Consider the following 15,764-nt stretch of genomic DNA (forward strand, 5'->3'; position numbering starts at 1 on the left):
CTTCATCGTTTCACAAGCGTTTTCAACTTTGGAAATAAAAAATAGTCCACAGGGGCCAGTTCTGGAGAGTACAGAGGATGAGACAGCACAGTGATTTTGGCTTTTGTGTAGTAGTCACACACTAACGACAGTGAGTGTGCAGATGCATTATCGTGATCCAAGAGCCATGAACTGTCTCACCACATTTCAGGCCATTTGCATCTCACATTTTCTCGCAGACATCACAGCTTGTCCAGATAGTACCGTTGATTAACTGTTTGTCACTGTGGCACAAATTCATGGTGAAGTAATCCTTCAAAGTCAAAGAATACTATCAGCATGGCTTTGACATTTGACCTGACCTGACAAGCCTTTTTTGGTCTTGAACAACCTTTCCCGACCATTGTGAAGATAGAACCTTGGTCTCATCATTATAATCATTGCCGTTATGATTCTCTTAAGGAAAATCTCATTCTCACTTGCACAATCCAAAAACTCTTCACAGCTTGCGAGGCGAAAGTCTTTCTGGTCTTGACTCATGAGCCGTGGGGTGAACTTGGCAGCAGCACGATGCATTGCAAGATGTTGTATCAGGACTTCATGACATGATCTATCTGAAATGTTAATTTCTTCTGCAACTTCTTACTGTCAGTCTAGGATTGGAATGCACAATTTCGTTGACATCCCTGACATGAGTGTCATCGCTAGATGTTGAAGGGCATCCTGAATGAGGGTATCTGTAAAGCTTTTCTTGAGTTTCACGCAAAATTTCATGCAGACTTGTTGCTCCTCTAACTCTTCCAACTTGAAATTTGTAAACTGTGTGACACAACATTCTACTCAATACAACACTGAACAGTAACTAACAGACATACAACAATGAAACTGCTGACGGTTACACATTGAACACAGGTGTGTGCAGGGATGCCAACTGCATTTCACTCTTGACACACCATTGGCACGAAATTACAAATGTTCCAGAACTTTTTGAACAGACCTTGTATTTCTAACTATTGTTTTATGAGTCTCGTTGGGAGGGAGTGGGGGAGGGGGGACTTGAAAACTGTAACAGTTTAAAATAATTTTAAAAAATGGAAGTGGTACATATCTTAACATTACATTATTTTAACATTACATAGGCCTATAATAACAGTAGTATACAAGAAAAATACTTTCACTGTTGACATTTTTGATGTCTGCGATAACTTTAGATAATTAAATCACTTTCAATCTGATTATATATCTGGAACATGTAACACTAGTGGATGGGTGGATGTGTGGTAAAAATATCCATAATGTTCCTGCATATATGCAGTAAAAAGCAGAAATAATGCAGTGATGTGTCTGGTAACATCCCTTTGGAAATTTTTACTCTGGAATAAGCTTTAATGAGCTAATCATTTGTGCTAAAAATTGCAGCATACCCTTCAGAATGTAGGAATTTTAATGCTTCCATTATTCTGGTATGTGCCAGACGTGTACGTGCTTTAATTTGGCGTATAAAACCATGAGGTTTTGTTCTATTTCTTCACATCTGAGGTTACATCTGTGACCTTTACATGAAATTGTAATGTTAGTAGCACTCTTAGTAGCCTGTAAATTATCTAGTAGAAAGTATGGAGACAAAAATCCTCCATCACAAGCATATCCAATAAACTTAGACAAGTAATGTGTGCTCTAGAGAAACCACAAAAATCATTAGATCTCTAAGAAGTAGTTACTCTTCTGACTATATTGGTACCTCAACCAGTGTACTAAAATCTTATGCTGACTCGATAGAGCCACCCTTGAGTTACCTTGTAATCAGCCAATGAGTCAAGGAATATTTCCAGAAAGATTGAAATATGCATTAACAAAGCCAATATGCAGATGTGGAGATACATAATTGACCTCTAATTATATACTGATCACACTTCTTCCTGTGTTCTCAAAAAATTTTTGAGAAAGTAGCTTGTGACAAAATAATGATTTATCTATCGGAGAATAACCTTTTAACATCAGTTCTGTTTGGACTCCTTAAGGCCTTTTCTACTGAGAATGCAATATACCATCTCACAAACTCAATTCTACTACAATTAAACAACAAAAATTACCCTGTTGGCATTTTGTGTTGTATTACCAAGGGCTTTGACTGTGTATATCATAAAATTCTGCTTTGGAAAATGAAATGGTATGGCTTTAAATGTCTTCCACTTGCATGGAAGAAGTCATATCTTAACAGTGGAAAGCAGAGGGTCACTTCGGCAACTGATACAATGTGAATAAGATTAAATTCGGAGTGGGGAAACATTAAATATGATATGCTGCAAGTGCAAAGCTTGGCCTGCTGCTATTCTTGGTCTACATAAAGGACTTTCAGAGGGGGAGCATTAGAGGGATTTTCAAAAACTGTATGGTTCGATGACGATACAAGTATGTTGACAAAACATTCAAATGTCCATCCATATCAGATACAGTCAGTAGAAGCGTGGAAGAGGCTTACAACTTGTTTGCATTCTTTAACCTGCAAAAACTTACTTTAGAAATCAATGGGCATACACTGGATGAGGCACCATGTGTTAATTTCCTGGGCATTTAGGTGGATAGTAAACTGAGGTGGCAATATCTTGTGGAAGTTAATGACGAAGCTCAGTTCTCCTGCTTTGCTCTCAGAAATCTCTTTAACTCTGTTGGCCCACGGACAGGATCGTTAACTTACTTCACATACTTTCACCAATGCTATTGTGCAGCATAATCTTCCGGGGCATTGCAGCTAAGATAGAAAAGTGTTTATTCTACAGAAGTATGCAATAAGAATACTGTGTAAAGTTGATAACTGAACATTTTGCATAAGCTTCTTCAGGGACTTACGAACTCTTCCAAGTAAACACCAATGCATGTATTCTATTGGTATTTGTGATTAGTAACAGGAGAGAATTTAGGATGAACTCAGCAGTTCTCAACCACGATAGTACAAGTAGAAATAATTTTTGTATAGAATATGCACCCTTCTGTATGGTTCATCCTGGGCAAAAGTGTGTAATAGGTTGCCAGCAGAAATCAGGAGAAAACTGAAAATCCCAAAAATATTTAAATTCAAAGTAAAAAAACTCTCACTATCTACTCCTACAGTATATCCAAGCACTTGGACACAGGAATTTAGTTTCAGCATAACTTAATATTTGTATAAGATTGATCCTGATTTTGCCAGCTAGTAGGCAACTAATAATGTTCTGTGTAAAGTTGAAATGCTTTATTTAAATGTTAGGAGCTGGGTAGTAATAAAGTCAAGATGAATTATTGAAGTGTTATAAGCTGAGTAGTAAGGGAGAAGAGGCAGTGGCTTTTTTCAAAGAAGCTTTTATTTCCCCTAATACACAAATGTATTTTAACACAGAAGAAATGATCAGTTTGATTAGATTAGTGCTAGTCGTAATTGGTCGTTGTTATACTTCGCAGAAGTAGCAAGTAGTGGTTACTTGATGTATAAATTGACTTATTCCTCGTCCTTGGAGGCTCTCCTTTATGATGAGATTGACTGAACATGTGTGAATGAATGAATGAATGAATATCCATCTTTAATGTCAGGGATCTGCTTTAATCCACTGAAAAAGCAGCCACATACTATGTAAGAACAACAATGTTAGTGTTAAATACAACTCAGCATAATAGTGCTAGTTTTCTGTGATGTACTGTTATCATGGTTTGGTTCAACAATACAGAAGGATTGCTTAAAAATGTAACAGTAGTGGTACTGTAAAAACCAAGACTTGATGTATTTTCAAGACATAAATATGTTACCATGACAAACATCTGGTACATCCATGATTTTCACTATTTTGTTTGTGGTGAACTGATGCTGCAGTGTTATTCTTTGGGATACCTGTGTAGAAAGCTAAGTACAGAGTTCATATATCAGCACATTATTTACATATATAAGCCAATATTCGTATTTTCCTTTGTGTGAGACCAGTGGCAGATTTGAAATTCTAGATTCTAATGTTTTACTGTTGGCTTGGTTTCGCATACTCTTTCGTTGTGTTAAGACTTGGGTGTATTGTGATATAGTTGTATTTTTGTACATTTGTGAGTACTGCACAAAATTCGTACTATATTGTGAATTGTAAACTTAATTTGTGGTTTTTAGAAACTTTTGTCAACTTTATCTTTAATAACACACTCAATTGAGAATGCCAATAAGCATACAACCACTTCTATGCCAAAACCAAAAACATATGTACGAGGGCAGTTCAATAAGTAATGCAACACATTTTTTTTCTGAAACGGGTTGTTTTATTCAGCATTGAAATACACCAGGTTATTCCCCAATCTTTTAGCTACACAACACTATTTTTCAACGTAATCTCCATTCAATGCTACGGCCTTACACCACCTTGAAATGAGGGCCTGTATGCCTGCACGGTACCATTCCACTGGTCGATGTCGGAGCCAACGTCGTACTGCATCAATAACTTCTTCATCATCCGCGTAGTGCCTCCCACGGATTGCGTCCTTCATTGGGCCAAACATATGGAAATCCGACGGTCCGAGATCGGGGCTGTAGGGTGCATGAGGAAGAACAGTCCACTGAAGTTTTGTGAGCTCCTCTCGGGTGCGAAGACTTGTGTGAGGTCTTGCGTTGTCATGAAGAAGGAGAAGTTCGTTCTGATTTTTGTGCCTACGAACACGCTGAAGTCGTTTCTTCAATTTCGGAAGAGTAGCACAATACACTTCAGAGTTGATCGTTTGACCATGGGGAAGGACATCGAACAGAATAACCCCTTCAGCGTCCCAGAAGACTGTAACCATGACTTTACCGGCTGAGGGTATGGCTTTAAACTTTTTCTTGGTAGGGGAGTGGATGTGGCGCTACTCCATTGATTGCCGTTTTGTTTCAGGTTCGAAGTGATGAACCCATGTTTCATCGCCTGTAACAATCTTTGAGAAGAAATTGTCACCTTCAGCCACATGACGAGCAAGCAATTCCGCACAGATGGTTCTCCTTTGCTCTTTATGGTGTTCGGTTAGACAACGAGGGACCCAGCGGGAACAAACCTTTGAATATCCCAACTGGTGAACAATTGTGACAGCACTACCAACAGAGATGTCAAGTTGAGCACTGAGTTGTTTGATGGTGATCCGTCGATCATCTCGAACGAGTGTGTTCGCACGCTCCGCCATTGCAGGAGTCACAGCTGTGCACGGCCGGCCCGCACGCGGGAGATCAGACAGTCTTGCTTGACCTTGCGGCGATGATGACACACGCTTTGCCCAACGACTCACCGTGCTTTTGTCCACTGCCAGATCACCGTAGACATTCTGCAAGCGCCTATGAATATCTGAGATGCCCTGGTTTTCCGCCAAAAGAGACTCGATCACTGCCCATTGTTTGCAACGCACATCCGTTACAGACGCCATTTTAACAGCTCCGTACAGCGCTGCCACCTGTCGGAAGTCAATGAAACTATGCGAGACGAAGCGGGAATGTTTGAAAATATTCCACAAGAAATTTCCGGTTTTTTCAACCAAAATTGGCCGAGAAAAAAAATGTGTTGCATTACTTATTGAACTGCCCTCGTAATACATCATCCTTATGCGTAGCTGGATTGATACTAGTTTGACATACAATAATCTGCAAGCAGAGTGAAGTTAACAAGAGCATAAACCGGTTAAATACAATGAGGTGACATTTCTGCTTGGTGCACCACTGTTGATGCACGGCTGACAGTGTTGTCTGAAAGTGTTGCATCCTGGCAGCTGAGCTTAGCCACCAGTGCAGGCTAACTGAATAAAACATGACAGGCTGGTGCCTCGTATACAGCTGAACCTTGATGAATGGCAAGATGCTGGTGCGTAGCATGGATGGTGCTTGTGCTCAGGACTGCGACGCCCTTGTCTCCTGTGCTGCCTCTGTGGACCTCATCTGTGCCACAGATAGCTCCCTTTCAGTGTGCCGTGGAGAATGGGGCGATAAATCACTTGGGTCCTGATGAACTTGCAGAGGGCTGAAAACTAGAACAGAGGAGGATGACCTAGACCTAGTATCATATAGGGCAGAATCAGCAGGACTGTCAAGGGTGGAGGTGAGGAAGGAGGAACAGATATGGGAACAGCAGATGATCTTGTAGGAGGGTGAGGGGATTGTTGGTGGCAAGCCTCCACTCAGAGGCGGAGTTGATTGCAGTGGCAGGTCACCAGCTGCAATGTTAAGATGCACAGACTGTACTGGCTGTGGATGACTGCCAGAATCTAACACTCCCAGCACCCACACACACGAGCCCAGACCAGAGTCCCATGTGCGTAGCATGTTGTTGGAGGTTCCTTGACGGCCTCCGTGTTGTGAGCAGTAGATTTAGCATCGCGCATGGCAGCTGTGCGGTAGCTCTGCCCTCTTCTCACCAATGTGCAAGGGCCTCTAGGAACTAAGAAAGTGTGTGAGAGCCTCATTTTCGAGTGTGCTATCAACATACTTCTTCATTTTATTCTGTGAACCATAAAATAACCCCACTGATGTACAGGGCAGAACGAAAACCATCCTTCGATGTCTTGAATGCCTGGTCACCCCAGATAGGGCTCCTGCAAACACTTTGCCTTTCTTATCTTAAGCAGTTGATTTAGAGGATGGTAAACCAAATCTGCCTACAGAACAAACCTGTGGTAGTACATGACTTTGCCCATGAATGCCTGGAGCCCCTTACATTCATAGTGCGCAAAAGGGTCGCAATAGCCACTTTGTGACTGTCAGTCAGCTGGATCCTTCTGTGAGAAATAACATGTCCCATATGTTCTATAGAAGGTTGCAAGAAATGTGACTTTCAAACTGCACTTAAGATGTGCATCACACAATCTCTTAAACAAAAGACGAAAGTTCTAAAGATGGTCCTCGGTGGTTTGACTGGTAACGACAGTATTGTCTAGGTAATTGATGCAACAAGGAATTCGTTAGGTAAGTTGCACCAAGCAGTGTTGAAAAATGGGCGGCACACTTCCAATGCCAAAAACCAATTGGTTGTATCTGTAGAGGCTGTATGGTTTATTAACAACAAGCAGCTCACATGGTTGTTCATCAAGTGGCAGCTGTAAATGTGCTTCCAGTAGACCTAATTTTGAAAACGTATTGCTCACCCACCAGCTTGGTGGGTGCAAGATCCAACACAGAATGAGCGGAATTGGAGACTGTAAATCCAAATGCCTGGAAAGTGTCCAAACCAGGCAAATTCATGTGGGCAAGGAATAGGGTATGTTTCGACAGCAGACGGTGAGTTAACCATCACCTTAAAGTTACAACATAGACGGAGTTTGTCCAGCAGTTTTTTGTTAATGCCTAATGGTGTAACTCATTGTCTGGATGAAATGGGTTCCATGGTGCCTAAAGCTGTCACTCTATCTAATTCTTTCATTTGAATGCAAGCAGTACAGACCTGGCACCAAAAAAATGGGGTCGCGCCATGTACTTGAGAGTGATTTGCACTACGTAGGCAATACTGTTGCTAGTTCCTGGCAAAAAAAAAAAAAAAAAAAAAAGAGGGCAGAATAATCCTTGCACAAATCATCAAACTCTTGAGAAGGTGCAAGATCCAACACAGAATGAGCGGAATTGGAGACTGTAAATCCAAATGCCTGGAAAGTGTCCAAACCAGGCAAATTTTCTGTAAATACACTCCATTGCCATAAATTGAATTTTCACGTTTTGAGAGAACTGAAGGGTGATCTATTTAAATGTTGAAAACCATTCAACAGTCGAGGTTGCATAAAATATTTCTTTATTTAAGACAGCTGGTTTCAACAGATTATGCTGGCATCATGCAGTCTGTAAAAAATGCATATATGCAGAATATGTCTCGTAAGTTAAGATGTAACATTTGATTTAAAAGTTTTATTTTGGTATTACAAAAACTGGCAGTGCACCTGTAAGTTTACATACCTTAAAGTCTTTTTGTTGTAAAACATGTTCATTTTACACTGACCTCATGTGCAGGATGTCAAGTGGATAAAAATAGCACATTATAAAAAATTTGCCATGGATTGAATATTTAAAAACATAAAGCACCTTGTGCTTTATACGACCATATACATATTGCCCAGAGTCACTTGTTGCATGATTCAAACAGGGTACACAATAGCACAACTGTTTACAACCTAGCAGTTGCACCTTATATGCCTTTTAATGTGGATTTGCACCATTTGGAATATGTCCAGCATATGTAATCAATTGTGCTATTGTTTACTGTGTTTGTATGACGCAACAAGCAACTGTGAGCAATATGTACATGGACATAGCCTGTTGCACAAGGTGCTTTATGTTTTTAAATATTTCAGCAATGACAAACTTTTATAATGCACTATTTTTATCCACTTGACATCTTGTGCATGAGGCCATTGTAAAATGAACATGTTTTACAGCAAAAAGATTTTAAGATATGTGACTACACAGGTCCACTTTTGGTTTTTATAATACCAAACTAAAACCTTTATATCAAATGTTACATCTTAACTTATGAGACATATTTCATGTATATGCACTTTTTTACAGATCTGAAGATGACAGCATAGTCTGTTGAAACCGTTTACCTTAAATAAAGAAATATTTTATGTGATCTTGGCTGTTGAATGATATTTAACTACCATAAATGTCACTGTCCGAACCGGTGTGTTGTACATTGTTTTTGCAGTATACTGTCTGAGGAAAGGAGCTGGCCAAGCATTCCATAAAGGTGCAGTGTGACATTTTTTTATGACATGGATGGCATGATGCTTATCATTACAGACAAGCTAGTCAGTCATGTTGAACAAATTAAGGAAGGCAGCGGCATGCAGAAATTTTTCCTCTGTGGCCAAGTTTGTTTGGAGAACAGCAGTCGGACATGCTGCACTGTCGCTACCTCCGCTTCCACAGGTGTACTAGAATGTGTAGGGCTGTTGATGTTTTGAGTTGACAACAGTTATGTTGGCCCAGGAATTTGGTTGCCATCAGCATGAGAAACTTTAAATGCTTGCACTATCTTGAGTACTTCTTCTCAAGGTGGATCTTCAAACTGCAATGCCCTTTGGTGAACTTCCTTATCACGAGCTGCCCGTATGATAGCATCTCCAACCTTGGAATCTGCTTAATTCCTGCAGTGAAGAAACAACTCTTGCAGCTTAACCCTTGCAGTTCCACAGCCCAAGTGTGATAGGATTGATGGGATTGCTTTTTGCACTGATAAAAGTCCACTTCCACAGAAATCACGTGGGTATGCTTGTGGTAACAAGTAGTAAGCAAATAACACATTTTGAGAAACAACGAACACACGGGATCCTGAAGAGTGACTAACTTACCTAAAAAATGGTACTCAAATATTTGCTTAGAGATCCATGACAGAAATAGAGCTGTAATGGAATTGGTGTCTGTTACCTTGAAGGGTGAGAAGTGTTGCTCAAGGCATTTTTCATGTGCTTACCACTCTTCGATAGCTTCACAGTAGGTGGGGAACGGAAGTGGGTAGGATGGCAAAGTTTGAGACCTCATTAACAGAAAAATTAACACTCTGCCCAGCAGTTTCTATTTTTGCATTTTTGAACATCACTGATTTTCCAATTGCTGCTGCATTTAGCTCTGCAGAACAACCTCCAGGGATGCGCCTGTCAACATTGCCACCTTTTTGCACAAAACGTGAATAATGAACCTTGTCACCCCCCCCCCCCCACACACACACACAGTTGAAAATGCCAATAAAAGTACAAGCATTTTAATGCTGAAACCATAAACACGTACAATACATTGTCCTTGTAGGTAGCTGGGTCGATGTTTGTTGGATACACAGTGATCCGCAAACAGAGTGATGTGAAGAAGAGTGTAAACCATTATGAACTAGAATGAGAGAAAGCCACTCTGCTCCAGTGTTAAACAGGATGCATGTGATGTTTCTCCATGATATGCACACACCACTTTTAATGCACAACTATAAGCACTGTCTGCAAGTGCTGCCTCCTGCCGGCTGAGCAGACATGCCTGGCAGCAGCATGTGCTGATTGAACAACACATGATAGCCAGTGCCTTGCATAGAGCTAAACTTTGACAGATGGAGGTGCCAGTGCGATTGACTGTGGGTTACCACAGTATCCTCCGTCAAAAAATAATCATCCCCTAATTTTATTGTAAATATATGCAAAAAAGAGGTATACTGTTGAGAATTTGTGGATGATTTACAGCATAACATATTCTGTAGTCAGTTGTGAGGTACAAATGTGTATTGTGTAATCTTTGTCAGGAATACCCACTTATTACAGTGCAGGTATTTATGTTATTAGCCCAATATTTCCACTTTTACTGCTCATAGCCCTGTTTCTTCTAAGTTGTGTATGAAATTTTACGATCATGGTGTAAACTCAGCTTTTACAAATACATTCTGTGCCATTCAAGTAGAAGTACACAGTTGCCAAACACATCTTAAAATCCAGTTTGTTGTATTTGGCAGCTCGATGACATCCTTTCTGTCAATCCATCATGTCCTGACCAGCCTCTCTGGAAAGTACTGATAGATGCCTGAAGTGCAACTGATGTACCGCTGCTTCTCCTGAATATAACAGACCTTTGGAACAATGTTCTGCTTGTATTCTGGATCTTGTCCATATGGATGAGAGTTTTTACATTGCCTGACTGAAGCCATAGTAATGGAGATGTTTTGAAGTATCAGGTGTCTCCACAAATGTCATCACCATAATAAAGTCCAAATCTGAAATAAAGATTCACAGTGAAGTTCAACACTTAGGTAGTGGAAGCACTTTTATTATTGACACCAAAGTACAGTCGGGACAGAACTGATACCATGGATGGAGAGTCCAGCTATTTATAGTGTGTGTATACGTCCCAGGACAACTGGGAAAAAAAAGAAAAAAAAAAAAAGGAATTTTTTCATCTGGAAAAAAAGAAAACAGGGCTTTTAAGAATTCTGGGAAGTTTTTATTGTTTTAGTTTTTGGTTGTTGTTGTTGTTGTTGTGGTCTTCAGTCCTGAGACTGGTTTGATGCAGCTCTCCATGCTACTCTATCCTGTGCAAGCTTCTTCATCTCTCAGTACCTACTGGTTTTTGGTTAAATCTTTGTAATTTTTGCCTGTAAGAAGTGACACCATAACAGAGAATTTTGTTTTAGCCCACTACCGCAGAATAATACTGCAGCAATGAAACATAAATGAGAGACTAACACAAAAATAAAACTGTAGTTGTAAAGAAGATGCGCCACCTATAACAACAAAACACTGCACACACAAGCGTTTGTCTGTAGCAAAATGTGTAAGAGACTTTTGGGCTAAGACTATGCAGTACTTCGTAACAACAAACAACTTTCAAAGAGCGTGAGGTCACAACTGATTACATTTCATACAGATTGTGGGAAAATATTGCGATTGGTAGTTTGACGTGTATTATTTCCAAAGTAAATTTCCCTTTATGCAAGATGAATTGTCCCACTTGTGAGAATGTGCAATGAATTTCTTAAATCACAATGTGTTTGGCTTTCATTCAAAACTTAACGTTTTGAGAACCAGCCGCTTAAGAAAATTTCAGGCCCAGAAGACCAGCCATTAATGCCATGATATAAAAGTTGACTGGCACGTTTGTGTTTGGTTTCTCTGAAAAGGTAACACATGTCAAAAAAGACTAGGCTTCAGGGTTAGTTTTTCATATTTATTTTAGTTCTTTCACAGATTACAGATTGTGCAGTAATGATTGCAAAGAGTATAATTGTCTTCCAAAAAAATGTGAGGTGATTTCTTGAGCAATTTCGTATGTCACTGACTTTTCTATGGAAAAGAGGTGCTTGGTGGAACATGTATTCAGCCAAGTAACCCACGAAATGTTTGTTGTACAGCAGTGAAATTTAAAATTGTGCTTATCAGAAATATTCAGCTGCTGCAATTTAAGCTGTACTCTTAGGATCCTACCTGACCACACACTTGCAAAAGACAGAAAAAATATTTTGACAACCAACATTATATGTGAAATCTTAGCTTTTCATTTACCTGTACTTCATGTGCACTGATTTAAATCATTAACTTTTCCTATTAGTGTATTCATACTACTTAGCAGTGAGGTTGTTATTGGCTGACTACATCATGTGTCCTATGCTCTTTCTTCTGTAATTGACTTGCAGTATCACATAATATGAGCAATGATTGGCTGTCAAAAGCTCTTTGCAACCACGATTTCAATGCTTCAGAAGCTACCGTGCTGTATGTTGCGGAATTCGTGTTTATACACTCGTAATACAAAAATACATATTGCTGCACATCAAAGATCTTTCCTAAATGTATTCTTTGCTGGATTTCATTTCCAGGAAGTTCTATCGTAGTTTATAAAACCTTTATTTAAAGGACTGATAAGTTTTACAGCTCTGAGGAAAAGTATGTTGTCCCTCAAGATGAAAAAAATGGGCTGTCACATGGGATATAGTGTGTTTTCACCTGTGAAAAATTGTACTTTTAACCAGGAAATCCTGGAATTTTTTTCATGTCCAGTGTACACCTTGTTAAGACAAACATTGAATATTCAAGAATACTATTATTCATACAAGCATTGCATATTCCACAATATACAAGCATAAAATATTCCAAGAACCTTCCAGAAATGGTAAATTCTAAATAATAGATAGTTGCTGGTGATCGGGTTAGAATTGGCAGCGTGCAGCAATGCAGCTGACAGTGCTAACCACTATGCCACACTGCATCCTGCACTGCTCACATCATTATATTTTAAAACTTCAAATGATACTGTTCCCATTTTTCCCTGTGCAATATTGTTTTTTAGTAACTGGATGCTGAACGTGTGTGTTCAGAGAGAGAGAGAGAGAGAGAGAGAGAGAGAGAGAGAGAGAGAGAGAGAGAGAGAGGGGGGGGGGGGGGGGGGGAGAAAATTCAAGCAAGAAAAGTTTTACTTGTACATTTGGTGTAGTGGCAAAGACATAACAATGGAATAATGGCCGCTCAGCAGAACCACTGGTTCCTATTGGGGATCTAAATGCCTATTATGCCATTCTGACAACTTGACTTAATGAACCCATGAGGGCACAAACCATTGCCTCCATTAAAGTATCAATGGTTGGTAAAAACTAAAAAGTTTTTCTGCAGACGGTAAGCCTGAACACGATCAAGAAGTCTGTTTTGTGTATTCATTCGGCAGCCTCAGGATGAGGTAATATAACAGTGCAAATGATCAAAGTTTCTCATGGATCCTCTACTGCCCAAAATAGTGAACATTTTCACCATAATGAGATTTTCGCTCTACAATGGAGTGTGCGCTGATGTGAAACTTCCTGGCAGATTAAAACTGTGTGCCGGACCGAGACTCGAACTCGGGACCTTTGCTTTTTTAGGCAAGTGCTCTACCATCTGAGCTACCCAAGCACGACTCACGCCCCGTCCTCACAGATTTACTTCTGCCAGTATCTCATCTCCTACCTTCCAAACTTTACAGAAGCTCTGCTGCGAAACTTGCAGAACTAGCACTCCTGAAAGAAAGGATATTGTGGAGACATGGCTTAGCCACAGCCTGGGGGATGTTTCCAGAATGAGAATTTCACTCTGCAACAGAGTGTGCGCTGATATGAAACTTCCTGACAGATTAAAACTGTGTGCCGGATCGAGACTCAAACTCAGGGCCTTTGCCGTTCGCGGGCAAGTGCTAGAGCAAGTGGTACAATGCTTGCCCGCGAAAGGCAAAGGTCCCGAGTTCGAGTCTCGGTCTGGCACACAGTTTTAATCTCCCAGGAAGTTTCATTTTCACCATGCTTTGACCTCCAGCATCTTCCCAAATCCTGGAAGCAGGAACTTGTAAAAACATTATCCAAGAAGGAATCTGTGAAACAGCCTTCTGACTACAGACACGTTTGCATTCTACCAGCATTATCCAGGACTATAATTCATGAACGTCTTAACCAGCTGTTTAAAACACGAAGAAATTGCGCGCACACACACACACACACACACACACACACACACACACACACACACACGAGCGAGCGAGTGCGCGTGCACACACACACACACACACACACACAATTATATGACATCAGATAATCTTTTAGATGAATATCAGTCGTGTTTCTGGCAAAATCACACCAGGATAATTACTCTCTTATGAATGTGACTGATGAACTGAAACAAGCTATTGATAAACAACATGCAACTGTTATGTACTTTTTGGATTTCAGCAAAGTTTTTGACGCATTTGACTTTGACATTGTGCTTACTAAAGTCACAAGTCAAAATTTTTCTGTACGATGGTTCCACTCATGCCTTACATCCTGCCAACAGTGTGTAATGATTGGAACCTCCCACTGCAAATATCATCTATATGCTGACGGCGTTCAGTTATTTCTAAGTGCAAGTCCAAAAACTTGTGCACAACCATCCAGCATGTAAATACTGATTTGCTTCTCTTATCTGAGTGAGTGCAGAATGTAGGTATGAAGCCATCTGAAACACAAGCAATCTTAGTCTTTCACAAAAGACTTATTACTGTGAATTTCAAACAATCTCTTCCACCTCTAACCCTAAGCAGCACAGAAATAACTTTTTTTCATCTTCTGCAAAGAACTTAGGGTTAATTCTGGACACTTGCTGAGATTGGACTGAAAACATTTCGAGCTTAAAAAGACAGTCATATAGACATGAACACACTCCTTATTGACTGTGGTGATGCTGTTCTCCAAGGACATTTGAACAAAAGCTCACAGGCTGGAAATGGCAATGTTTGCTTGTGTGAATTCATTTGTGATGAATGCTATTTTGACACTATTAGTCTTGCCCATGAACAACTATCATGGCTGCGTGTCAATAAGCGTGGGGAATATCATACACTACGCCTTATCATTGCCTCAGTAATGGCACTCCCTCTTTTTTAACTTCAATTCTTACACTACTGTCTGAACAGCACAGCAGCAATACTTGTTTTCAACAAAGTAAAATCCTCTCTGAACCATCATGCAATAGTGTCATATTCTCTAAATCATTTTCTTAAAAAAAAAAAAAAAAAAAAAAACAGAGAAATTAAATTCCTTTCAAACTTCAAAAGACCATTAATAGCTGACCTATCACAATAGCAATCTCTCCCATTTATAAGAGTTGCAACTTTTCCCTTCCCCATGTTGGCAGAGTTCATTACTTAAATTATGTTCTTTCCTAAGAGCCACTGTAACTGTCATTTTGACTTTCTCATCTTTCTTTATTGCTTCTGCTTCTGTAATATTTAACGTGTATTCAAATGTGCTAAATTAATCTATATCATTCTTAATGCCCTTCACTATTACCATTATTATTATTCTTTACTTTCTCAGACGTTTTTAAGTCTGGTTAAAAATGAAAAGTGACGCGGACCTTGATCAGGCGTCACTTCCTTTTAACTGTATGGTATGTGTTATATTGCATTTAGGAACTTTCGGGTAATTGAACATGTATCAATAATTACTGATTTCTGTAGTTGTATATATACGTTTGGATGTAGCTCTATTGCATTGATGTACTGGTGGATATTGTGTGGTATGACTCCTGTAGTTGATAGTATAATTGGTATGATGTCAACTTTATCCTGATGCCACATGTCTTTGACTTCCTCAGCCAGTTGGATGTATTTTTCAATTTTTTCTCCTGTTTTCTTTTGTATATTTGTTGTATTGGGTATGGATATTTCGATTAGTTGTGTTAATTTCTTCTTTTTATTGGTGAGTATGATGTCAGGTTTGTTATGTGGCGTTGTTTTATCTGTTATAATGGTTCTGTTCCAGTATAATTTGTATTCATCATTCTCCAGTACATTTTGTGGTGCATACTTG

General features: G+C 39.6%; 1 protein-coding gene across 1 annotated transcript in view; it reads left to right on the forward strand.

Annotated features, from left to right (window-relative positions):
• The window catches only part of LOC126260433 (uncharacterized), a 195,648-nt gene that overhangs the window by 89,070 nt on the left and 90,814 nt on the right, over window positions 1–15,764 (forward strand). The window lies entirely within an intron of this gene.

Source organism: Schistocerca nitens, chromosome 5 (genome assembly GCF_023898315.1).
Source record: "Schistocerca nitens isolate TAMUIC-IGC-003100 chromosome 5, iqSchNite1.1, whole genome shotgun sequence".
NCBI lineage: Eukaryota > Metazoa > Arthropoda > Insecta > Orthoptera > Acrididae > Schistocerca > Schistocerca nitens.